The 27,286-nt window shown below is 45.2% G+C and overlaps 1 long non-coding RNA gene across 1 annotated transcript in view; it reads right to left on the reverse strand.

Annotated features, from left to right (window-relative positions):
* The window catches only part of LOC137541573 (uncharacterized), a 656,441-nt gene that overhangs the window by 50,343 nt on the left and 578,812 nt on the right, over positions 1-27,286 (reverse strand). The window contains exon 7 of the long non-coding RNA XR_011025221.1: positions 9,347-9,541. This is a non-coding gene — a long non-coding RNA (uncharacterized lncRNA). The remainder of the gene's footprint in view (positions 1-9,346; positions 9,542-27,286) is intronic.

Below are 27,286 nucleotides of genomic sequence, written 5' to 3' on the forward strand. Positions count from 1 at the left end.
TTTGTGTGTTTCTTTCCCCCATGCACTGAAGTTTCAGGCTGCTCTTTTCTTCCTGCAAACAGCTTTGCCCTTGTTTGTAATTCCTCAGTATGTGAAAGCCCAGCCAGCTCAGAGGACGATTTATCCAGCTGATTAGAGCAGCTTCTCTCTTCTCTCTTATCTAAATAACACACAGGCAGTGTGCATAGAGGGGCCAGAAAGGGTGAGTTCATAGCAGAACCACAACACTGAAGAACTTGGCAGCCTTCCCGACACAGGCCGACAAGTCTGACAGGGGAAAGATACATTGATTTATTACAGAGACTGTCATAGTAGAAAGTGCTGCAGTTAGCCAGAACACATTAGAATAGCTTTTGGAACATGTAGGATGATAAAAAACAGGATGCAATTTTTGTTACGGAGTCTCTTTAAAATTGTGTCCCTATCACAATGTATAGCGACAATATTTTATTTGGAAATAAAGGTGCATTTTTTCCATTTTGCATCTATCACTATTAACAAGTTTAAAATAAAAAAAAAAATAGAAATATTTCATCTTTACATTGATATTTAAAAAGTTTAGACCCTTAGGTAAATATTTACATGTTTTTTTTATTGTAATGGTTGTTTTTTTTATAGTAAACATTTTATTTGGGTAGTTTTGGGAGGGTGGGGGTAAACAATAGATTTATAATGTAAATGTGTGTTCATTTTAATTTATTTTTATTTTCAGTTGTAGTATCACCTTTTGGCCACAAGATGGCGGCCATGAGTTCGTTTACATGACGTCACTCTAAGCGTAACAAACGCTTAGAGTGGCGCATCGGGGAGGGAATGGCCAGAAAAGGCGCAGCTTCCGAGAGAAGCTGTCGCTTTTTCAGCGGGGGAGAGGAATCAGTGATCGGGCACCATAGCCCGATACATTGATTCCCTGGCTACCAAATCCACGGCCGGGAGTGCGCGCGCACGCGCGCGGTAACGTGCATGGTTCCTGGACGTAGTTTCTACATCCAGGAACCAAAATAGGTTAAACATTCCTAAACTGGATATAACCAATGTAAGGCCTCAGTATTTGCAAAACTGTAGGCAACACTGCTTTAGAAGAAAGTGTTTTATAAACCATACATGCAAAAAATATCACTGCGACTTCAAAAGTCCAACAATGAATGCATAATCGTGGACTCGTGTGCATAGCTCCTTACAGATTCCAAATAAGAAGATTGTGGTTCCTGATGTGAAGAGAGAACCAAGGAATCCAGAGTTCTTTGTGCATCACTGCCCCAAGGTTGTAAACTCTTGGTTAGTCTTTAATGCGTTAAGCTCACCAACTGCGCCAAAGTGTCCCCAATCTGGTGAGTCCTACTCTAACCAGGCAAAAATGCTCTAGCACAGTTATCCTCCCGGGAGGATTTTATGTAGCACAATGTGTTTTATATCTGTTAGCTAGCACTTAGCTAGCTAACTATGTTCCCCAAGTGCCTCCTCTTCTCCCCCCCCCCCGATCGCCGCCGTGATACGTGCCCCCCAGGGATCGATCAATGGCGCCGCCTCCCAATCATCTTCAGGCCTCACTATGACGTCGATCGGGACTGCGGATGATGTCATCTCGTCATCTCCGATAGTTGTCATAGCGACGGGTGAAGTTCAATGGGAAGCTGCGGATCTCACAGGGATCAGGGAGGGGTACGTTTTGCCGGCAGCAATCGGGGGGAGCTAAATGGTGCGGCGGGGCTTGGGGGACATAGTTAGCCAAGTGCTAGCTAACCGATATAAAACAGATTTTGTTACAAAAAATCCTCCCGGCAGAATCAGCCTCTGAAACTGCGTACCGCCAGGGAGGTTAAGCATATAAATGAGCGGAGCTCATAATTTAGTCAGTAGCTAGTAGAAGGTAAGGTGTTTTTAATTTCCTTTCTCCCATTTAGTTGACAATTGGGCTTTTGGCATGGTTCCCACTAAAACGCTGATAAAAAACGAGCATTTTTGCCTGGTTGGAGTAGGACTCACCAGATTGAGGACACTTTAGTGCAGTTGGTAAACTTAAATGTGTTAAAGCGTAACCAAGAGCCCCTTGTCACTGCTTTCCGGTTGTGTGCTGCAGCCCCTCAGTATTTATATATTTCTTATGGAGACTGGGGGTCTCCAGTGCTGCTTTGCATAGTATTGCACGTAATTTGGCCTCTGCTGCTCATCTATATATATATATATATATATATATATATATATATATATATATATATATATATATATACACACCAAACATGTTTTTTGTATAGAAACAGACACAGAAAAACACCTGGGATCACCATAAAACCCCCACGGGCTACTGTCTTGTGAAAAAAGACACTGCTTCTAATTATTGCAGATACTGTAGGGGATACTATAGGGAAGACATTCCTTTTTTTAAGTGGGCGGGCTTATGCGCCATACGCGCATGCTACATTAAATCAACAATCTTATTACACACTGGTTCAGTAAATGGGTGCCACAAGTAGCCATATTCATATGGAAATATAGTAAACTTAGGATTCAAACTATTGTTACAAAGGTACATAACTGCTTCTTACTTCTAAGAAGAAGAATCATCATTTAAGCAAGTCTATGGTAAGGATACAAGGGCAAATGAATTAGTACGGAGTGGAAAGTAAATTCCAAGAACAAATTCTTGCCAAGGAGTCCATGGCACTGTTGCCATCTTCTAAAACCAAAATTGCCATAATTCTGCACCACACTAAGAGGATTACTTCTCTATAACAACATTCTGTTCACATAAGCAGGTCAGCCAGAAACAGCCAGCCTCTACGTAAAAATGTAATTTGTAACAACACTGCAAGCCAACAGCTTTCAAGATAGGAACCACTCATATCGGAGTATTTTCAATTTAAACACTTTCCTGTTTACTTCGTATGTAGTTCAAGATTTTCAGATAGGAGAAGTGGATGCTTCTTGAATCTAATGAGAGATTATTGCTTGAATTGAATATAAAATCTGTCAAAATGGAAGCAGTGAGAACTGGCTCAGGATCAATGAACCTGTTCCTCTATCACCAGTTTTACAAAACTATAGCCAATTAACCTCCTTGCTGGTTCAATTCCTCCGGCAAGGAGGCAGCGCAGGAGTTTTTTTTTTTTTTTTAAATCAATACATGATAGCCGCTGAGCGGCGGCATCCCCCCACCCACTCCAATCGCCTTAGGCGATCAGAGTAAGCAGGAAATCCCGTTCAGAACGGGATTTCCTGCAGGGCTTCCCCGGTCGCCATGGCGACGGGGCGGGATGACGTCACCGACGTCATGGACGTCGGGACGTCATAGGGAATCCCGATCCGCCCCTCAACGCTGCCTGGCACTGATTGGCCAGGCAGCGCAGGGGTCTGGGGCGGGGGGGAGCGGCTCGGCGCGGCGGATTGCGGTGGATGGGCGGCGAGCGGCGGCGATCGGAAGTTACAAGCAGCTAGCAAAGTGCTAGCTGCTTGTAACAAAAAAAAATTATGCAAATCGGCCCAGCGGGGCCTGAGCAATCCTCCTGCGCAGGTTACCCCGAACTGAGTTCGAGATAACCGGCAAGAAGGTTAAAGAAAGTGTTCAAAATGTAAAAGATGTATTGTACCCTATGTCCGTTCAGAGGCGTAGCTAGGGTGTTCAGCGCCCAGGGACAAATACTATTAATGCGCCCCCTAAGGTGAAGGCTGCGACGCGTGCAGCGCCAAAAAGGGGGCGTGGCCACATAGAAATGTGGGTGTGGTTATGGGTGGAGCCAAATGTACAGGAAGTTAGCAGGTTCACGCTCACCCACCCTCCCTCAGTATGTACCTTCCAGCATGCTCCAAGACAAATTCAGCAACCATGAGCCCCCCCCCCCCCCCCATCAAAACAAATTCAGCAATCATGAGGCCCCCAACATGACCAACTCAGCAATCATGGGGCCCCCAACAAGACAAATTTAGCAATCATGAGCCCCCCAACAAGACAAATTCAGCAATCATGAGGCCCCCAACAAGACAAATTCAGCGATCTTGAGGCCCCAAACAAATCATGAGGCCCCCAACAAGACAAATTCAGTAACCATGAGGCCCCCAACAAGACAAATTCAGCAGTCATGGGGTACATAAATAGACAGCATTTCACATAAATAGGCAGAATGCCCCCTTAATATGGTAGACACCTCTCACCTGGCAGCAGGTCCCCAAAATACACTCAATCCGACAGCAGTGGTTCCCCAAAAATAGGTAGCCCCAGGTCTATAGGTGTCCCCAGAATAGGTGGCCAGCAGTATAGATGTCCCCAGAATAGGTGGCCAGCAGTATAGATGTCCCCAGAACAGGTAGCCAGGGGTAGAGATGTCCACAGAACAGGTAGCCAGGGGTATATGTGCCCAGTATATGTAGCCAGGTGTACATGTGCCCAGTATATGTAGCCAGGGGTATATGTGCCCAGTATGTGTAGTCAGGGTTATATGTGCCCAGTATATGTAGCCAGGGGTATAATATGTGCCCAGTATATATAGTCAGGGGTATATGTGCCCAGTATATATAGCCAGGGGTATATGTGCCCAGTATATATAGCCAGGGGTATATATGCCCAGTATATGTAGCCAGGGGTATATATGCCCAGTATATTTAGCCAGGAGTATATGTGCCCAGTATATGTAGCCAGGTGCATATGTGCCAAGTATATGTAGGCAGGGGTATGTGTCCCAGTATATGTAGGCAGAGGTATATGTCCCAGTATATGTAGGCAGGGGTATATGTCCCAGTATATGTAGGCACGTGTATATGTCCCAGTATATGTAGTCAGTGGGTATATGTCCCAGTATATGTAGGCAGGCGTATATGTGCCCAGTATATGTAGTCAGGGGTATATGTGGCCAGTATATGTAGGCAGCTGTATATGTCCCAGTATATGTAAGCAGGGGTATATGTCCCCAGATTAGGTAGCCAGGTGTCCACCCAGCAGGAGGGGAGAAGCGCAGTGGAGGGAGAGCTATGGGGACATTGGTGAAGGGCGGACGTCTCCCCCCCTTCCCTCACCTTAGGGGGCTCTACCTCCCTCGCTGTACCCTCCACAACTAATGTCCGGGTGGCTGGCAGCGGCGGGCGGAACTTACCTGCGTCTCGTCGCAGCGCGGGATGGATTTGCCACTACTCTGGTCTGGTCCAGACCAGAGCAGCGGCTGCAGGACCCGAACTTCCGGCGCTGGAGCGAGACGGAGGTAAGTCCCGCCCGCTGCACCAGCCACCCGGACATTAGTTGTGGAGGGGAGAGTGAGGGAGGGAGAGCACTAAGGTGAGGGAAGGGGGGGGGAGATGACCCCCCTTCTCCACCGCTGCTCACAGCTCTCCGTCTTCTCTGCGCTGCTCCCCTCCCAAAAAAAAAACCCTGCAGCTCAGCTGGGCGCCCTTGGGGACCTAGCGCCCGGGGGCACGTGTCCTACCCCGACCCCCCCTAGCTACGCCCCTGTGTCCGTTCCATCCAGCTGGTGGCACGTGGACTGTGTATAGTTCTTTGATGCTTAATTATTTTACACTCAGATCACCCTCCCTTCTGCTGCCTCATATTGCACACACCACTTTAGTTTTGTGTTTAGGTAAGTAAGGTCCACGCTATATAGAATGAAGCTGCTTGTGCATGAACAAAGTGAATCCAGCGTAGGACACTTGGGCGCAGCCGGCGCCATCATAGGGCGTAATAGGAATTACGGCTATAGCAGAGCACAGGGAGTAAGTTTGGCGCTGTCAGAAGACGGAGCTGAAGTTACTTTTAAAACACAATGATTTAGCTTCCAGCAAATGCTGGAAGCCAAATTATTTCATTCCCCACCATCCGTGGCGGCCTGGAGGAGGAATAGTATTTAACACGGCAAGGAACTTGTGCAGCAGCAGGATCAGCCATATACCGGCTGTATCCTGCGCCCAAGTCTCCTGCGCTGATTCCTCTCGTACGCGCTTGTGCATGGCCTTTTTTTTTATGTACATGCCTAAGGGCCTGTTACATGCAGATTGGATGCAGAACGGATGCAGAAAAACTGACTCCAATGAATTCCTATGGTCTGGTTTCCACTAAACGTGATTTTTCTGATGCAGATTGTCCCATAGGCATTCATTGGAGTCAGTTTTTCTGAATCCATTCTGCATCCAATCTGCGTGTAATGGAAACAGGGCTTATTTTAGGTTTACAGACTACCCAGCAAGCTCATGGTGAACCAGAACTCATTGGAGTGTGTAAGGTGGCTGGATAGTGTAATAGTTGAGGGCTCTGCCTCTGACACAGGAGACCTGGGTTTAAACCTCTGCTCTGCCTGTTCAGTAGGCCAGCACCTATTCAGTTCAGTAGGAGACCTTTGGCAAGTCTCCCTAACACTGCTACTGCCTATAGAGCACGTCCTAGTGGCTGCAGCACTGGCGCTTTGAGTCTGCTAGGATAAAAGCGCAATATAAATGTTCTGTGTTTGTTGTTTGTTTGTTTGTAAGGTGCATGTTGGTACTTTGTAGTCCCTTAACCACTCCAAAGAGTTCTGGTTCACCATGAGCTTGCTGGGTAGTCTGTAACTCTGGGTGTTCCAAGTCCTACTCCATAGAGCCACATTAATCCATGCCATGCAATGATGAGGATCAACCAATCCGAAACAGTCTGTATGCATGTTGGATTTGTTGCTCCCTACAATAAACAAGCTGACACATTGCATTCCAGTGGTTCTGGAGGTGTGGCTAGCTTACAGGTACAACAAGGGATAATTTGCATATTCAGCAGTGATGCATCATGGGAGACATCATATGCTCACTCCAACCTGAATTATCGCAAATGCCTTCTGTTTTAAGAAGACAAACACTTGTTTTATTTGTATGTGTACAGCTTTTTTTTGAAGTGCACGAGTGCTTTGTTCAACTGTGACATATCCGTCTTCTGTCCAGAGTCTTTAACAATTGCGCAGGTCAGGACTTTGCAGGTTACTTTATTTGGGAAGAGAGCCAATAGAGGCGTTTCAAATGGACATGTGTGAATGGTTCCTATTAATAACATTGAATATGTTCACATATCCGTTTTCCCGCTGATCTCCGGTCTTGAAAACTGTACTTTTTTCCCCACATCGGCCTCAATTCACAAAGCAGTTTAGACTAGTCTACTGATGGTTTTTAGTCTACTGATGGTTTTGGTCAGTTGCATCAAAGGGAAATTCACTATTATCAAATGTTTTAGACCTGTTTTTAGACCTGGTCTAAAACATTTGGTAATTAGGTCGGTAAAGCAGGGGAAATGATCAAAAGATGCAATTCACAAACGAGCTATGACTGACATCCTTCTCCTTTGATGAGCTCTCCTCTGCATACAATTAAACTCCTGCATAATTAATTCAAAAGGTTCCATCCTCACATGTAAAATACCTCACAGAATTACTTTACCAACAGAAATCAGCTGGTCTAATCTCTGTCAGAAAAAGTGGGCGTGGTTACTCGTTTGCCGTTCTGAATTGTGTAATTACTGAATATTAGACCAGGTCTAAAATCAGGTCTAAAACATTACACCAAACCATCAGTAGACTAAAAACCATCTGTAGACTAGTCTAAACTGCTTAGTGAATTGAGGTCTATATGTACACCTAGCCTAAATCGCAGTGTGAATTTGTGTCATCTTTTCAGAACAACCTTAATAGTACTGAAAAGACATTAGAAAACAAAATACTACATGTCCGTGTTCATCTCATCTACATGCAGCTGAGCTGCACTGTAACAATTTAAACTAACCCTGTTGAATACTGTGAGAGTTTTTTTTAATGAAATGCATATATATGTGTTCTAAAGCAAGCTCAAATGTGCGAAAGAACTTTAAATAGAAATGGTTCAAATAAAACAACCAACCCACTGCAATGAATCATAAAATTCTGGTTTTGTTAAAGTGAAAATTCACATGGACTACACATTTTCTGTATGTTCTTTTTATAATTTAATGTAACTAAAGCATACCTTTCCATTTTAATTAATTCAAGGTAATCATTTTCAAAATTGTTTACAAAAGTTCACTTCTTTTTAAGCCTAGACTTGGTATTCCCATGTATTCTCCTTTCTTCTCTGTAGACCTGATTGCTCACACACAAGGAAAACCATGTGTTGCTTATTTTCTACAACTGCGCTAACTGAGTGACTGACAACTTTCAACCATCTAGTTACAGCGTCTCTGCTAATTTTATTGTGCAATAGATGTGCATTTGCATTCATATATAGTCAAGGTAACCTTAAACAAGGTTTGTAATTATTTAAATGTTTTGAGTAAATAAAAGTGGATATCTAGCTGCAAGGATTTAAGCAAAGTTATTTGTAATCTGTTACCCGATTTTGCACTGAAGGTATGGATATAAATTAACCAGTATGCCTAAGGAAGCAAATTTCATTGCTCAGTCTATATGCTGTAAAAATAAATATGTAGTCAGTACTTTTATGGTAGGACCTAGGCAAAGATAAAACCAATTGCAGTTGATAGCTGGAAAATAACTTCAAATTATGTTCAAACTTCTTATGAAAAAAAAAAAAGCAGAGAAACATAAGAGCAAGTGCTGAGAATCCAGGGAATTACTGACTACAAGTACAATTCCTTCGCCATGGTAACAAGTAAGAGGGTTCTAAGCCTATTTGGTTGCAAATCAAAATGGACAGGTATTTAATATCAAAAAACAATAACACTGTCTTCCCTTTATTTATCATATGAATTGAAGATTTTTTTAATAAGAAACTAAAGTCCTTATTTACCCATTAAAGTAAGGCTACACCGACAACCTATTGCCACTGCTAGAAAAAGTCAGATTGAAGCAATTTAAAGCCCAAAATTCAAAAACAATTTTAGCATGCATTTTAAAGATTCTCTTGAATCTACTATGTATGTAAAACGAAAAAATATGTAAACAGCCTGTATACCAACGAGATTATAGTCAGAATGGACTCAGCGGCGAGATGTGACCCAATGTCATTATGTACCAGCGTGTCACATGGTGCTGCCGTTGCCATGGAAATCACCGCTAGAGAGTGTGAATGGGTGAGTTATACCCAAAGCTTCCCCACCATTCTTTCTCCCGGGAGGGAGGAAAGCAGATGGAGAGCTGCAGTAGCAGCGAGCCAACTTCTAGAGGACTGCGGGCCGATCCTGAGAAAGTTTGACCACCCCTGGACAAGGAGGTTGCAGGGAGCTGTAGTTTGTTGAGATGAATATCTGTGAAAGGGTGGCACAGGTACTATTTTTTTTTACTCAAACATTCAAGACCAGCAATGGATGAAGAAATCACTCCTCTTCCACCATTATCTAAGCAACATGTGCAATATAGATCATTAGGACTGAAATCCCATTTAGTTTCTTTTAAAAAAAAAAAAGCACCTAAGGTACCTTTGTACTTTGGCAGCTGCATTTTTCACGCTGGGTCTTTCCCTTGCACACCGCTTGCTTTCATCTGTATGTCAAGTCGCTCTGTGGTCACCTCACCACTTCAGTGTCCCCACAGCTAGTTGGATTGTTTTTACAAATAGAGCAACGGTAAACCGAGAACTCAAACTGCCTCTTTCAATGTGAAATTATCCATGCCTATAGAAGAAAACACATTTTAGTTAAAATAATTTGATTTAACAGAACCTATTTTAGGTACAACTACAGTTTAAAACAAACAAAGCAAAACTGAAAGTAAACTTCACCCATAGCAAATAACATTTTAAAAACCTTGCTTCTTACTATAATTCAGTAATCAGAATCATTTATTTCACCGAGGACAAACAGGGGGTCGTACCTGGAATTGGTTTTGGTTCATACAGTTTCTGGAAGGATGGGGGGGGGGATAATGTCCAATAGTCAAGACTCTCAACACTTGTACCCAAACTGTCCCTTTTATTCTCAAGCTATATCTGAACACCTACTCAGACATAGAAGTAAATAACATTGTATGAGGTGTATGATAATTCTTGGAACTTCCCACAAACCAAATTATAGGCAAAAGCATATGGATAAAGAATCTGAGGGACTTTGAATGAAAACTATTAAGGCGTTCAATGTTCCCAGGATTTCAGTGCAAAAAGTGATAAAATTAATTTTTATAACTTTTTTTTCCCTGTAACTTGCCAAAATGTGTCAAGCAAGGGTCTAGTATACAGTGCAGGAGAGTATTGGTGTGTATGCACACTTATACTGTTCACAGCATGTTTTGTATGGATGGACAATCTGTCCATACCGCTAGGGAGGTTTAATAAGCAAGTGCTATAAAACTTTGATGTACAAATGATGTCAAAGTATTTTTTATCAGCTGTATAAGCATGTTCCTACTTTTCATGTGGAAAATTGGAGCAAAAGCTGTACTTTCATTTGTGTAGCTTTAGCTGCGTCCATTAGAGGAGATTCCTTTTTTTGTTATTTGAAATGTAACATCACAGCCACTACTGGTCTCTGCATCTCTCATAAAACTACAAACTTTTTTAGTGTGAAACAGACTTTAATGTGAAAATCCTGCCTTGGTGTCAGGTTTCACACACAGTTAGCACAGTATATTTACTCCTTGTAGCAGAAATGATGTGTCTTTCTCTTTAGCAGTGCACACCAGCTCTCCTCAGGCACTTGAACTATCCCTGAAAGCTTTGCATGTTATCTAGACAGCTCATTCTAAACAGTACACACAGGATAAACAGATGTAGAGAGTAGTGATGGTCAAGCAGATGCTCACATTTGAGTTGATGCAAATTTTTATGCAAATTATTGCAGCTTGAAAATAAACCAATCAAATCCCGCTGAGGTAAAATGCGATTGTTTCATTTTCAAGCTGCATACAGTTGCATAAAAGTTAGCATCAACTCCAAGTTATTTGCATCTACTTGTCCATCACTAAAAGGGAGAGATATTCCCCCTCTCCACTCATAATTCACTGGTTCTACACTGCTCCCTGACACAAAGCAGTGATACACTTTTATAACATACAAGGAAGTGATAAGTAGGGAAACATTTACATAAGCACTTAGGAACCCCATACAAGCTATTCCCATCCCAGTTAAAAAAAATAAATGTTCATTGACAGTTGTCCTTTAAAAGGACAACTGAAGTGAGAGGCATATGGAGGCTGCCATATTTATTTCCTTCTAACCATTTCAGCCCGCTGATTGTTTTCACCTTATGGACGAGAGGAATTTTCACATTTCAGCATTTCTCTATTAAACAATAATAATAATAAACAATAACTTTATCACAACAAAATGATCCATACCTTGTTTTTTTCACCACCTATTAGGATTTCTTTCGGTGGTACATAATGCTAAGTATTTTATTCTAAATGCCGTTTAATGGGAATATTTAGAAAAAAAATGAAAAAAATCATTATTTCTCAGTTTTTGGCCATTATAGTTTTACAATGAAATGTAAAACTGTGAATAAAAGCCACACATTTTATTTGCCCAATTGTCCCAGTTAATGCAACATTCAAATTTTATCCCTAGTACAATGTATGGTGACAATATTTTATTTGGAAATAAAGGTGCATTTTTAAATTTTACATCCATCACTAATTACAAGTCCATAATTTAATAATAATGTACCCTCTTGACATACATATTAAAAAAAATGTAGTCCCTAGAGTCTGTAGGTGTACTTTTACTATTTGGCCACAAAATGTGCATAATTTCCTATTGCGTAGAATAAGTACGCTAGATTATTATTACATAGTTATTATGGTTGAAAAAAGACATACGTCCATCGAGTTCAACCAGTACAAAGTACAACTCCAGCCTGCTCCCTCACATATCCCTGTTGATCCAGAGGAAGGCGAAAAAACCCTTACAAGGCATGGTGCAAATTCCTTCCCGACTCCAGATGGCAATCAGATAAAAATCCCTGGATCAACATCATTAGGCATTACCTAGTAATTGTAGCCATGGATGTCTTTCAATGCAAGGAAAGCATCTAAGCCCCTTTTAAATGCGGGTATAGAGTTTGCCATAACGACTTCCTGTGGCAATGCATTCCACATCTTAATCACTCTTACTATAAAGAACCCTTTCCTAAATAGATGGCCAGAACGTTTTTTCTCCATGCGCAGATCATGTCCTCTAGTCCTTTGAGAAGGCCTAGGGACAAAAAGCTAATCCGCCAAGCTATTATATTGCCCTGTGATGTATTTATACATGTTAATTAGATCTCCTCTAAGGCGTCTTTTCTCTAGACTAAATAAACCCAGTTTATCTAACCTTTCTTGGTAAGCGAAACCTTCCATCCCACGTATCAATTTTGTTGCTCGTCTCTGCTCCTGCTCTAAAACGGCAATATCTTTTTTTGTAATGTGGTGCCCAGAACTGAATTCCATATTCCAGATGTGGACTTACTAGAGAGTTAAACAGGGGCAATATTATGCTAGCATCTCAAGTTTTTATTTACCTTTTAATGCTTCCCAAAATTTTGTTAGCTTTAGCTGCAGCGGCTTGGCATTGAGTACGATTATTTAACTTGTTGTCGATGAGTACTCCTAAGTCCTTCTCCAAGTTTAATGTCCCCAACTGTATCCCATTTATTTTGTATGGTGCTAGACCATTGGTACAACCAAAATGCATGACTTTACATTTTTCAACACTGAATTTCATCTGCCATTTATGTGCCTGTATAGCCATCCTATCCAGATCCTGTTGCAATATGACACTATCTTCCTGAGAGTTGACGATTCTGCACAAATTTGTATTTGTATTTTGCAAAAATAGCAACATTGCTCACTACTAGGTCATTAATAAATAAATTGAAGAGCACTGGACCCAGTACAGACCCCTGTGGGACCCCACTGCTAACAGTCTCCCATTTTGAGTACGATCCATTGACCACAACTCTTTGTTTTCTGTCCATTAGCCAGTTCCCTATCCATGCACACAGACTCTTCCCCAGTCCTTGCATCCTCATCTTTTGCACCAGACTTTTGTGGGGAACAGTGTCGAAGGCCTTTGCAAAGTCCAAGTATATCACATCTACAGCGTTCCCAATATCCATATTAGCATTCACTACCTCATAAAAGCTGAGCATGTTAGTCAAACAGGACCTGTCTTTAGTAAACCCATGTTGATGCTGAGAAATAAGATTATTTTCTACCATGAAGTCATGTATAGTATCTCTTAGTAACCCCTCAAATAGTTTGCATACAACTGATGTTAACTTTACAGGTCTATAATTTCCTGGATCTGATTTTTTGCCCTTCTTAAATAATGGGAAAACGTGGGCTGTATGCCAATCCACTGGGACTCTGCCAGTTGAAAGAGAGCCACAAAAGATAAGATAAAGGGGTTGATCTATAACTGAACTTAATTCCCTTAGGACCTGAGGATGCATGTCATCCGGGCCAGGTGCCTTGTCTATTTTTAATTTATTTAGTCTTGCCTTCCTGCTGTAACGATTGGTGTCAGCACGCAGAGAGAATTTGATTATTGGTGATCTGCAGTATCACCAAGAATGCAGATATATACCTGATTATTGATGATCTGCAGAATCACCGATAATACATATATATTGCTAACCTCTGGACACCTTTTGGTATGTGAGTGTTTGGTGCAACAGTAGTACTTTGAGTAATGCACCTGCTGAGCAGGTGATAATAGACAGTAAAGAGACACTGCTCTGAGAGCACAGGAACCTTCCAGCAGCCTGAGACTCCTCAAGGGGTAGAGTCAGGCTGAAGATAGGGAAGGCCAGAGAGTGAGTGACACCTGAAGGTGGATGTCACTATCTGGTCTGGAGACTATCTCTTAATAGGAGAGATAGCTCTCGAGGTCGGGCTCACCAGGTCAGCAACACACTGACAGATAAGTACAAAGACAGAAGGCTGATTCGGTATCCAAGGCACGCAGGGTCTGGCAACGGAATATCAGATATGCGAGGTACCGAATCAGAAGACAGAGGAGTAGTCAGAAAAGCAATACGTCATAACAGATATCAAACAATGCCTAGTCTGGGTGTGAGGTCCGTGGCCTCAGCACCCTGGAACTAGTCTGAAGAATAACACAGATGATAATAAAGTTCCCTAGTCTGGGTGCGAGGTCCGTGGTCTCAGCACCCTGGAACTAGTCTGAAATATAACACAAATGATAGTACAGTTCCCTAAGCTGGGTGTGAGGTCCTTGGTCTCTACACCCTGGAACTAGTCTGAGCATACACAGAATAACAGTTCAAGTAATCTGGTTAAGTGTGAATTCCCAGATCCACCTGGTTCAAACACACTGTAGGATCTGACTGAGGTCTGAGTGCTTCCACGTATTGATCGCAACGGCAGACAACTTGCAACTGGCCAGCAGAAACTATATATGAAGTAGTGCTCTCCATTGCTCAACCAATAGTATCCTGCTCAGGAGTCAGCTGATCGGCGTGGTCAGCTGACTCTCCCTGCCTAGTATAAGAATTTTGCCTCAGCGCGCGCACGCGCGTGTGTATTCCTAAGCCTGTGTGCACTAACAGACCCAGCCACACCAGACACACGCTGCCTCGTGCAAACCGCCGCACTGGATGCAGAACCAGCCGCCTGACTGTTGTTGCATGCGGCGGCTTTTCCGCGTTCCGCCCTGCCACTAGACACACGCTTACGCGTGCAAACCGCCGCGCTGGACGCGGAATCAGCCGCCTCATCAGTAGCACACGCGGCAGCTTTTCCGCAATCTCCCACAGTACCCCCCCTTCCCTGAGGAGTGGACTCCGGACATCTCCTTCCCGGCTTCTCCGGATGTAAGTTATGAAACTCCTTTTTCAACTCCTCTGCGTGCATGCGACATTCTGGCACCCAAGTTCTCTCCTCAATGCCATACCCTTTCCAATGCACTAAATACTGCACGGAATTCTGCACAAGCCGGGAGTCTAGAATCTTCTCAATTTCATATTCAGGTTGGTCAATCAATCAACACAGGAGGGGGGGGGGGCGGAATCCACATGCACTGCTGGCTTGAGCAAGGACACATGGAACGATCTCACACCTCGCATGCTGGTGGGAGGATCAATGGCATAAGTGACATCATTGATTTTCTGCTCACAGGAAACGGACCCACAAATCTGGGACCTAACTTGGGAGACAGTTGCTTCAGAGCCAAATGTCGTGTGGACACCCAGACCAAGTCGCCTGGAAAGAATTCCCATTCTATGGAACGTCTTTTATCAGCTTGTTTCTTCTGACTCTGGAAAGCCCTCCTCAGATTTCTTTCTACCATTCCCCAAGTCTGCTTCAAGGACCTCTGCCAATCTTCCAGGGCTGGAAACAGAGTGGCAGCCACTGGTAATGGGGTGAACTTAGGTGACCTTCCTGTTACCACCTGGAATGGAGAAAAACCTGAGGAGGAGCTCTTCAAGTTGTTGTGTGCAAATTCTGCAAATGGCAGGAATTTGACCCAGTCAGTTTGAACATCTGCCACATAACATCTCAGAAACTGTTCCAGAGACTGATTGGTTCTCTCGGTCTGGCCATTGGTCTGTGGGTGGTGGCCTGATGAAAAAGATAGGTCCATGTCTAACTGATGGCAGAATGCCCTCCAAAATTTTGAAACAAATTGGACTTCCCGATCTGACACTATATTTTCCGGAATACCATGCAGCCGGAAAATATGTTGGATGAAGAGATCAGCCAATTCCTGGGCCGAGGGGAGTCCTTTCAGGGGGACAAAATGGGCCATCTTGCTGAAATGATGGACTACCACCCAAATGACCGTCATGCCCTCAGACCTGGGGAGTTCGCCCACAAAATCCATGGAAAGATGGGTCCATGGTTCACTCGGGACTGGTAATGATTGCAATGTCCCAACAGGTGCCTGACGGGAGGGTTTGCTTCTAGCACACACTGCACATTCTCTTACATACTCTTTGCAGTCAGTTGCCAATGATGGCCACCAGGCACATCTTGCTATGACGTCCTGAGTTCTGGTGGCCCCAAGATGCCCAGCATTCTTGTGGGAATGAAACAACTGCAGTATTTGTAGACGAAAAGGCAGTGGCACAAACATGACCCCTTCAGGCTTTCCCTCAGGTACATCCTGTTGGAACGGACTCAATGTTTTTGTCCAGTCCCTCCAGGTCTCAGTGGCGGCCAGAACCTCTTTCTGCGGCAGAATGGTTTCTGGGTCTGAGGGCTGTGCTGTGTCGGGCTCAAAACATCTGGACAAAGCATCAGCTTTGATGTTCTTACTACCCGGGGTATACGTGATTACAAATCGGAATCTTGAGAAGAACAATGACCACCGAGCCTGTCGGGGGCTAAGTCTCTTAGCGCCCTCAATGTACTCCAAATTCTTGTGGTCAGTATAGACAGTAATGGTATGTTCTGCACCCTCTAGCCAATGTCGCCATTCCTCAAAGGCCAACTTAATGGCTAGAAGTTTCCTATTGCCTATATCATAGTTTTTCTCTGCGGGTGAAAACCTACGTGAAAAATAGGCACAGGGGTGTAACTTTCCCTGCAACCCAGAACGCTGAGACAGCACTGCCCCTACCCCTACCTCTGAGGCATCTACCTCCACGATAAAGGGGAAGGTGGTGTCGACATGTCTCAAAATGGGTGCAGTACAGAACAATTTCTTTAGAGTGGAGAAAGCAGCATGGGCCTCAGGGGACCAGTGGTGAGTATCTGCCCCTTTCTTTGTGAGACTGGTGAGAGGTGAGATCACCGTAGAGTACCCCTTTATGAACCTTCTATAGTAGTTAGCGAACCCCAGAAACCTCTGGAGAGCCTTCAGTCCCACAGGTTGAGGCCACTCTAAAACAGCTAAAACTTTTCCAGGGTCCATGGAGAGGCCAGAGGTTGAAATTATGTACCCCAGAAAGGCAACAGAGGTCACCTCGAAAATGCATTTCTCCAGCTTGGCGTACAGCATGTTTTGTCTCAACTTCCGTAACACAAACTTAACATGATCTCTGTGCTCAGAGGTTGGACGAGAAAATTAGTATGTTGTCTAAGTATACCAGGACGAATTTGCCCAACACCTCTCTAAAGACCTCGTTAATCAGCTCTTGAAAGACGGCCGGGGCATTACACAACCCGAAGGGCATCACCAGGTACTCGTAATGCCCGTCGGGTGTGTTAAAGGCCGTCTTCAATTCATCACCGTCCCTAATCCGCACAAGGTTGTAAGCACCCCTCAAATCCAGTTTTGAAAAAATCTTAGCATTGGTGACTTGAGTAAACAAATCGTCTATTAACGGCAAAGGATAGCAATTCTTTACTGTAATTTTTTTTAAGCCCCGATAATCAATGCAAGGCCGGAGGCCTCCATTTTTCTTTTTCACAAAAAAGAACCCTGCCCCGGCCTAGGATCGAGAAGGGCGAATAAAACCTTTAGCTAAGTTTTATCGGATGTATTCCTGCATGGCCAATTTCTCTGGCCCAGATAAATTATAGAGATGACCTCTAGGGGGCATACAACCAGACCTGAGATCAATGGGGCAATCAAAGGGACGGTGTGGAGGAAGTTTATCTGCTGACTTTGGACAGAACACGTCTGCAAATTTTGAATATTGATCTGGCAATCCATCCATGTGAATCTTGGTTTTACCAAAGGTTACTTTCGCAAGACAATGATGATAGCAATGGGCAGACCAGCTTGTTAGCTGACCCGTAGCCCAAATGATCTGAGGCGAGTGAATTTGTAACCATGGCATTCCAAGAATGATCGTGGAGGTTGCCATTCGTAACACAAAAAATGATAAACTTTCTTTATGCAACAACCCTATTGTGACCCCCAAGTCTGGGGTCTGGGAAAGAGGGTGATTACTTTGCAGAGGAGAATCATCCACCGCAGTGACCCGAATCTGTTGTTTTAGTGGGGAGATCGGAATCGGAATCCCCAATCTCTTGGCAAATTCATAATCCATAAAATTAGCTGCTGAGCCAGAATCTATGAAGGCCTCAGTAGTCTGTCTTATCTTGCCAGGATATAGTGCAAGGGAGAAGAAAACGTTCATCATCGAGAGGTAATGACTGCGCGCCTAGGGTATTACCTCTGACTACATCATAGGCGGCAGCGTTTCCCGACTTCTTGGGACAATTCTGTACCTTATGACCCCCCTCTGCACAGTAAAGACAGAGCTGCTCTTTTTCCCTGCGTCTCCGTTCCACCTGAGACAATCTCGACCGACCAATCTGCATTGGTTCCGGGGGGAGTGAATCGGAGATGGAGCAGAAGGAGACGCTGCGTAGGACAAGTACCTCACATTGTTCCTACCCCGGGTCTGTCTTTAGTATCGTAAACGACGATCAATTCTGACGGCCGATGAAATGGCCTCATCGATGGATTTGGGCTCAGGATGACCCAACATTAGATCAGAAACTGTGTCTGACAACCCTGATAAGAAACAGTCTAAAAGAGCAAATGAGTCCCATCGAGCTGACACTGCCCACTTTCTAAACTCCGCAGCATAGTTCTCTACCAGACCTTTACCCTGCCGCAGCAACTTAAGCTTCCGCTCAGCGGTCGAGGCAATGCCCGGGTCATTGTAAATTATAGCCATAGCTTTAAAAAATTCCTCTACCGAGGTCAGGGCCTAATCCCCCGTGGGAAGACTATATGCCCAAGTCTGGGAATCTCCTGACAATAGAGTCTTAGTGAAGGTTACACTCTGTGCCATGGTTCCTGAGGAATTAGGTCTTAACTCAAAGTATGATAACACTCTGTTTCTAAAATTCCGGAAGTCAGATCTGTGACCAGAAAACCTTTCAGGTACAGGCATACGTATGTCTGTGCAAGGAGGAGATCGCACGGTATCCACAGCCGTCTGATAAACTTGTACAGTCCCAGACAAAGCGTTGTGTTGAGTCTGTTGACTGTCCAGTAGTACTCGGGTGTAATTTTCCACCGTAGTGGTGAGTACATCGAGACGGCTGCAGAGTGCGTCCATTTGGGTTTGGTCTACCAATCTGTAACGAGTGGTGTCAGCACGCAGAGAGAATCTGATTATTGGTGATCTGCAGTATCACCAAGAATTCAGATGTATACCTGATTATTGATAATCTGCAGAATCACCGATAATACAGATATATTGCTAACCTCTGGACACCTTTTGGTATGTGAGTGTTTGGTGCAACAGTAGTACTTTGAGTAATGCTCCTGCATAGCAGGTGATAATAGACAGTAAAGAGACACTGCTCTGAGAGCACAGGAACCTTCCAGCAGCCTGAGACTCCTCAAGGGGTGGAGTCAGGCTGAAGATAGGGAAGGCCAGAGAGTGAGTGACACCTGAAGGTGGATGTCACTATCTGGTCTGGAGTCTATCTCTTAATAGGAGAGATAGATCTCGAGGTCAGGCTCGCCAGGTCGGCAACACACTGACAGATAAGTACAAAGACAGAAGGCTGATTCGGTATCCAAGGCAAGCAGGGTCTGGCAACGGAATATCAGATATGCGAGGTACCGAATCAGAAGACAGAAGAGTAGTCAGAAAAGCAATAAGTCATAACAGATATCAAACAATGCCTAGTCTGGGTGCGAGGTCCGTGGTCTCAGCACCCTGGAACTAGTCTGAAGAATAACACAGATGATAATAAAGTTCCCTAGTCTGGGTGTGAGGTCCGTGGTCTCAGCATCCTGGAACTAGTCTGAAATATAACACAAATGATAGTACAGTTCCCTAAGCTGGGTGTGAGGTCCTTGGTCTCTACACCCTGGAACTAGTCTGAGCATAAACAGAATAACAGGTCAAGTAATCTGGCTAAGTGTGCATTCCCAGGTCCACCTGGTTTAAACACACTGTAGGATCTGACTGAGGTCTGAGTGCTTCCACGTAGTGATCGCAACGGCAGACAACTTGTAATTGTAGAAGAGGATAAAAGAAGCTTGTGTGCAGATCTGAGATTGCAGTTGGGTTGATATCTGGAAACTAGTGAGGAGATGTACAGGGGAGAAAGATTGAGTTGGGCTGTTTCTTGCTAAACGAGGGTGTGAGCGCTTTACACAATTCTGTTTACAGAAAATTGCTCTTGCTGTTAACGGGGGGGGGGGGGGGGGGGGGTATGGGGGGAACTCCATTCTTGCCTGACCCAATTTCTTCTTCTATCCAAATTTGGTGTGATTCATGCAGAATGTTTATGTAAACTCTTTTCTTAATATTATCTGTTGCTTCAACAAATAACTTTAGCCCATTTTCCCAAAGTTTAAATAGAGCTATGATGACCAGCAGACAAAGAAGAAGCAGAAAAAATAGAGTATGTGGTGTCCCGATTGATTTGCATGATTGGCACAGAATTCCTCTTTAGCATTCACAAAGTCAAATTCGGTGTTAAGATCTCCCTTAAAGATCACCAGTGCAAAAAAAAAAAAAAAAAAAAAATTAAAAATACACGTAAACACATACAAATAAGAAGTACAACTAGCTATAAATTACTTTTCTCCTACGTTGCACTCTCTTATGATAGTTTGTAGAAATCTGACTACTTTTTGACTACTCCATGTCTTCATGGGGGATTCTCAGTATTTAGAAGGCAGTTGTGACATGTAGCATGTACTTCCTATTCTGTGTGTATGTCATGTGATCACCCATAAGCTGCAGCCAGAGAGAAAAGAAAAAGGTTGTACTACACGGGGGGGGGGGGGGGGTCTGTATTGCACTTGGCACATACTTTGTCCAGTGCTTTTTTACTAAACCGTGTACATAATCAGTTATCCTCCTGTTATTAGAAACTGCCCAACTAAATCAAATAGATTCAACAAGGCAAATTCAAATAGCAATCAAGATGATAATTACCGTATAAACAGCGTTCTGAACATAAGCCCTAGGCAGAATATCCGCTTCATGTGCCAAATTTTTACCCACTGTAGTGCAATGTGCTTTTCTCTTTGGCTGTAGCTGTTGGGCAGATTAGTCAAGAGTGATCCCATGACACACAGGAAGAACTCTTTTTGCTGTCAGCTACTCCAGTCTTTTCTTTGTGATTAAGAGTTTTTAAAGGGAAGGTCCAAGCAAAAAAAAAAAATGAGTTTCACTTACCTGGGGCTTCTACCAGCCCCATGCAGCCATCCTGTGCCCTCGTAGTCACTCACTGCTGCTCCAGTCCCCCGCTGGCAGCTTTCTGACCTCGGAGGTCAGGGCCGCATTGCATACATTTTTACGCATTCCAGCTAGTGCAGGAACAAAAATGTATGCGTTGCACCACTAACGCGTAAAAATGTATATGTTAATGTTCCTGCACTAGCGGGAATGCGTAAAAATGTACGCAATGCGGCCCTGACCTCCGAGGTCAGAAAGCTGCCAGCGGGGGACTGGAGCAGCAGTGAGTGACTACGAGGGCACAGGATGGCTACATGGGGCTGGTAGAAGCCCCAGGTAAGTTAAACTCATTTTTTTTTTTTGCTTGGACCTTCCCTTTAAGCATTTTATACGGTAGTTAAGAATTTAACTAGTGTGCATTTTCCATTATAACACATGGTCAATTTCTAACCAGCTCTTATCAAATGTGTTTAGATGGACACAGCACTGAATTGGTTGAACTCAAGGGATTGGGGAAGACTCTGGTCTGGGGATGAACGAGAAAGCCGCTGGCTGTTTGACAAAAATTTCTTCTAACTTCAAGTAGTTCTACAAACTCACTGCTTTGTGAATTGCAATGTAGTCAATGGCACCATCTTTATCTGGTAATAGGAAAGCCCTCATACATGGTACAATGTGGTTAAATGACAGATACATTATCTACTTATTGATAGTGAAAAGGTCATATAGCAACAGAAAGAGCAGTGAATTTCTTGCCATGGTTTCCTGGTGGACAGTAGTGTTGGGCGAACAGTGTTCGCCACTGTTCGGGTTCTGCAGAACATCACCCTGTTCGGGTGATGTTCGAGTTCGGCCGAACACCTGACGGTGCTCGGCCAAACCGTTCGGCCACATGGCCGAACTAAGAGCGCATGACCGAACGTTCCCCGAACGTTCGGCTAGCGCTGTGATTGGCCGAACGGGTCACGTGGTTCGGACCCGAACGCGCTCTGATTGGCCGAACGGTCACGTGGTTCGGGTAAATAAATACCCGAACCACGTCATATCTCCGCCATTTGTCTGTGGGTTTAGCTTTGGGTAGGCAGGCAGGGTAGTTCGCGCTCCAGCCACGCTAGCCAGGGTCCCCCCTGTCATTATGTCACTGCTGGGAACAGTAGTACACCGCTTGCTCAGCCACACTATATAGCATTCTGTTTACTGCCACTCTGTGTACCTCGCTCAGCCACACTATATAGCATTCTGTTTACTGCCACTCTGTGTCTGCTGGGAATAGTAGTACACCGCTTGCTCAGCCACACTATATAGCATTCTGTTTACTGCCACTCTGTGTACCTCGCTCAGCCACACTATATAGCATTCTGTTTACTGCCACTCTGTGTCTGCTGGGAATAGTGGTACACCGCTCGCTCAGCCACACTATATAGCATTCTGTTCACTGTTCTGTGTCTGTTTGGAATAGTGGTACACCGCTCGCTCAGCCACACTATATAGCATTCTGTTTACTGTTCTGTGTCTGCTGGGAATAGTGGTACACCGCTCGCTCAGCCACACTATATAGCATTCTGTTTACTGTTCTGTGTCTGCTGGGAATAGTGGTACACCGCTCGCTCAGCCACACTATATAGCATTCTGTTTACTGTTCTGTGTCTGCTGGGAACAGTAGTACACCGCTCGCTCAGCCAGAGTATATAGCATTGTGTTTACTGCCACTCTGTGTACACCGCTCAGCCAGACTATATACCATTGTTTACTGACACTCTGTGTACACCGCTCAGCCAGACTATATACCATTGTTTACTGACACTCTGTGTACACCGCTCAGCCAGACTATATACCATTGTTTACTGCCACTCTGATTCTGCTGGGAACAGTAGTACACCGCTCGCTCAGCCAGACTATATAGCATTGTGTTTACTGCCACTCTGTGTACACCGCTCAGCCAGACTATATACCATTGTTTACTGACACTCTGTGTACACCGCTCAGCCAGACTATATACCATTGTTTACTGAAACTCTGTGTACACCGCTCAGCCAGACTATATACCATTGTTTACTGCCACTCTGATTCTGCTGGGAACAGTAGTACACCGCTCGCTCAGCCAGACTATATACCATTGTTTACTGACACTATATAGCAGACTATATAGCATTGTGTGTACACCGCTCAGCCAGACTATATACCATTGTTTACTGACACTCTGTGTACACCGCTCAGCCAGACTATATACCATTGTTTACTGCCACTCTGATTCTGCTGGGAACAGTAGTACACCGCTCGCTCAGCCAGACTATATACCATTGTTTACTGACACTCTGTGTACACCGCTCAGCCAGACTATATACCATTGTTTACTGCCACTCTGATTCTGCTGGGAACAGTAGTACACCGCTCGCTCAGCCAGACTATATACCATTGTTTACTGCCACTCTGATTCTGCTGGGAACAGTAGTACACCGCTCGCTCAGCCAGACTATATACCATTGTTTACTGACACTCTGTGTACACCGCTCAGCCAGACTATATACCATTGTTTACTGCCACTCTGATTCTGCTGGGAACAGTAGTACACCGCTCGCTCAGCCAGACTATATAGCATTGTGTTTACTGCCACTCTGTGTACACCGCTCAGCCACACTATATAGCATTGCGTACTCTGCCAGTCAGTGTGTATATTGCTGGGATCAGTAATACTCCACTCACCGTCAACCACTATATGAGCTCAACATGAGTTCCCCAGAGACCTCCGCTGTGAGCAGCACTCCCAACAACAGCAACAGCCAACGCCCCACGCAAGCTATAACATCCACCCCAGCAGCCAGTGGTCAGCAGCAGCCCTCCCCGGAGGAGAACGTTGTGTCCATCAGTCCGTCGCCAGAGCGATTAATGAGGGCTGCCATTGAGGAGATGATGGGGCCTGATGTGGAGGAGGAGGTCTGGCTCAGGCCAGCATCCCAAGTTAATGTTGAGGACGATGAGGGGTCTGTGTCTGGGGATGTTGGGGTGGCAGAGGTGGTGGGTGGGTCAGACTCAGGAGAAGAGTTGTATGATGAGGATGATGATCGGGACCATCTGTATGTGCCTCAGAGTCCGACCCCGGAAAACATGTTGTATCGTGTGTTTAGGTACTAAAATCTGCGTTCCCTCCCAGTAGTGTTGGGCGAACAGTGTTTGCCACTGTTTGGGTTCTGCAGAACATCACCCTGTTCGGGGTGACTATATAGCAGACTATATAGCATTGTGTTTAATGCCACTCTGTGTACACGGCTCAGCCACACTATATAGCATTGTGTTTACTTCCACTCTGTGTCTGCTGGGAACAGTAGTACACCGCTCACCCGCCACTGTATAGCATTGTGCTCTGTGTCACTGCTGACAATAGTGGTACACCGCTCACCCACCACTGTATAGCATTTCTGTACTGCCACTGTACTGCTGCCAGTCAGCGTGTACTTTAAGGATAAGTGAAATGAGGAAGAAATCCGGTGAAAGAGGGAGGGGCAAGGGAAGAGGTGTTTCCCCTGACGGTTCACGTACAGGCCACAGGGGAGCACCCAAGAAAACCCACTCAATACTGCCCATGTTGTCCAGGACAACAACCCTCACAGATCCAAAAGAACAGGACCAGATAATTACTTGGATGACCTCTCAAGCGTCCAGCAGTGGGTTAAGCAGCACCAGCACATCACGCACGAGGTCCGAGTCCTCAGCCAGTTAAAGTCTGGGCTTTCTTTGAAGACTGCACTGAGGATGTTACCATGGCGATTTGCAAGGTGTGCAAGACCCGCCTGAGCAGGGGGAAAAGTATTAACAACCTCTCCACCACCAGCATGAGCCGCCACATTCTATCCAAACATCCCACTCTGTGGGCAAACGCGGCAGGACAGGGTACCACCAGCAACACTGCCTCCCTTGGGTTCACCAGACTCACCACCAGACCCGCCTCAGCAGCAGCAGTAGCCCAGCCATTGCGTGGTTCACAACATTCACAAACATCAGACGATGCTGACACTGTCACTTTCCGGACTAGTGCTCTTGAGGTCTCCCAGTGTTCATCAAACACAACAACCAACAGCCCTTCGGTGTGCAGCGCTACGGTTGAGTTGTCTGTCTCTGAGATGTTTGAGCACAAGAGGAAATTGCCAGCAAATGACCCCCGGGCCGTGGCAGTAACAGCCAGCCAGCATAGCCAAGCTTCTGGCCTGCGAAATGCTGCCATATCGAGTGGTGGAGACAAACAGCTTCAAGGGCATGATGTCAGTGGCCATCCCACGTTACGTGGTTCCCAGCCGCTACCACTTTGCGCGCTCTGCAGTGCCTGAGTTGCATGAGCACGTGGTCAGCTAAATAACCCGAAGCTTGAAGAATGCCGTTGCCTGCAAGGTTCACCTCACCACTGACACCTGGACGAGTGCGTTCGGCCAGGGTCGATACATCTCCCTTACCGCGCACTGGGTGAACCTTGTGGAGCCTGGCAGCGATTCCTCACCTGCTACGGCGCGGGTGTTGCCCACGCCGCAAACAGCTGGATAACAACAGCAGCACCTACCTCTCTGACTCCTTCTCCTCCAACGCATCTCAAAGCTGTACCTCATCCGGAAATGCTAACCCAGCACCAGCAGCAGTAGGATCGTGGAAGCAGTGCAGCACAGCTGTTGGCATGCGTCAGCAAGCGTTGCTGAAGCTGATCTGCCTTGGGGATAAGCAGCACACAGGGGAGGAAATTTGGAGGGGAATAAAGGAACAGACGGATTTGTGGCTGGCACCGCTGGACCTGAAACCGGGCATGAAGCTAGACACCTGGCACGAACTGGCAATGTACGCAATAGAGGTGCTGGCTTGCCCGGCAGCCAGCGTTATGTCGGAACGCTGTTTCAGTGCTGCCGGAGGCATCATCACAGATCGGCGTATCCGCCTCTCCACAGAAAATGCAGACCGTCTGACTCAAATTAAAATGAATCAATCCTGGATTGGAAACGACTACGCAACACTCCTGGACCCCAACCAAGTAACATGACCGATGAACATCTGGGATGGTTTAGCGTTTCCGGTCCCTGTTTATTGAACCTCTCATCTGTATTACATTTATGACTGCATGGCGGCAAAAAGCATTGCTGCTATATCCGCACGCTTTTTGTCCTCATGCAAGGCCTGGGTTGTTGTGTCTCACAAAGCGTGGCCTTCTCCTCCTGCGCCTCCTCCTGTTCCATCACGTGTGCTGCTGCTGCTGCTGCTGGGTTACCGTTGCCGGTCCCTGTTTATGGAACCTCTTATCTTTATTACATTTATGACTACATGGCGGTACAAAGCATGCTATCCGCACGCTTTTTGTCCTCATGCAAGGCCTGGGTTGTTGTGTCTCACAAAGCGTGGCCTTCTCCTCCTGCGCCTCCTCCTGTTCCATCACGTGTGCTGCTGCTGCTGCTGCTGCTGGGTTACCGTTGCCGGTCCCTGTTTATGGAACCTCTTATCTTTATTACATTTATGACTACATGGCGGTACAAAGCATGCTATCCGCACGCTTTTTGTCCTCATGCAAGGCCTGGGTTGTTGTGTCTCACAAAGCGTGGCCTTCTCCTCCTGCGCCACCCTCCTCCTGTTCCATCACGTGTGCTGCTGCTGGGTTAGCATTACCGGTCCCTTTTCCTGGAACCTCTTATATGTATTACATTTATGACTGCATGCCGACAAAAAGCATGTTACCTGTGCAAAGAAAACAGACATTTCCCGCATTTAAAAGACAGTTTTCCCTTTGAAACTTTAAAATCGATTTTCTCAAAAACTATAAGCTCTTTTTGCTAAATTTTTTTTCCTCTTGTACCCACTCCCAAGGTGCACATACCCTGTAAATTTGGGGTATGTAGCATGTAAGGAGGCTTTACAAACCACAAAAGTTCGGGTCCCCATTGACTTCCATTATGTTCGGAGTTCGGGTCGAACACCCGAACATCGCGGCCATGTTCGGCCTGTTCGGCCCGAACCCGAACATCTAGATGTTCGCCCAACACTAGTGGACAGTATGCAGTGCATAATCAACATCCAACAGAGCGTAGCAGGCACCAGAGGTGTCAAGGCAGGAAGCTGTGCCCTTAATTTCGCTCACTCCTGCTGATCCACCACGTGTTCCCACGCTCATTATCACCACCGATCTTTAGTAGTGATGTTGCGAACCTCCGATATTTGGTTCGCGAACCTTTGCGGAAGGTTCGGTTTGTGAAAAAGTTAGCGAACCGCAATAGACTTCAATGGGGAGGCGAACTTTGAAAAATAGAAAAAATTATGCTGGCCACAAAAGTGATGGAAAACATGTTTCAAGGGGTCTAATACCTGGAGTGGGGCATGGCGGAATGGGATACATGCCCAAAGTCCCGGGGG

Source organism: Hyperolius riggenbachi, chromosome 12 (assembly GCF_040937935.1).
Source record: "Hyperolius riggenbachi isolate aHypRig1 chromosome 12, aHypRig1.pri, whole genome shotgun sequence".
Lineage (NCBI taxonomy): Eukaryota > Metazoa > Chordata > Amphibia > Anura > Hyperoliidae > Hyperolius > Hyperolius riggenbachi.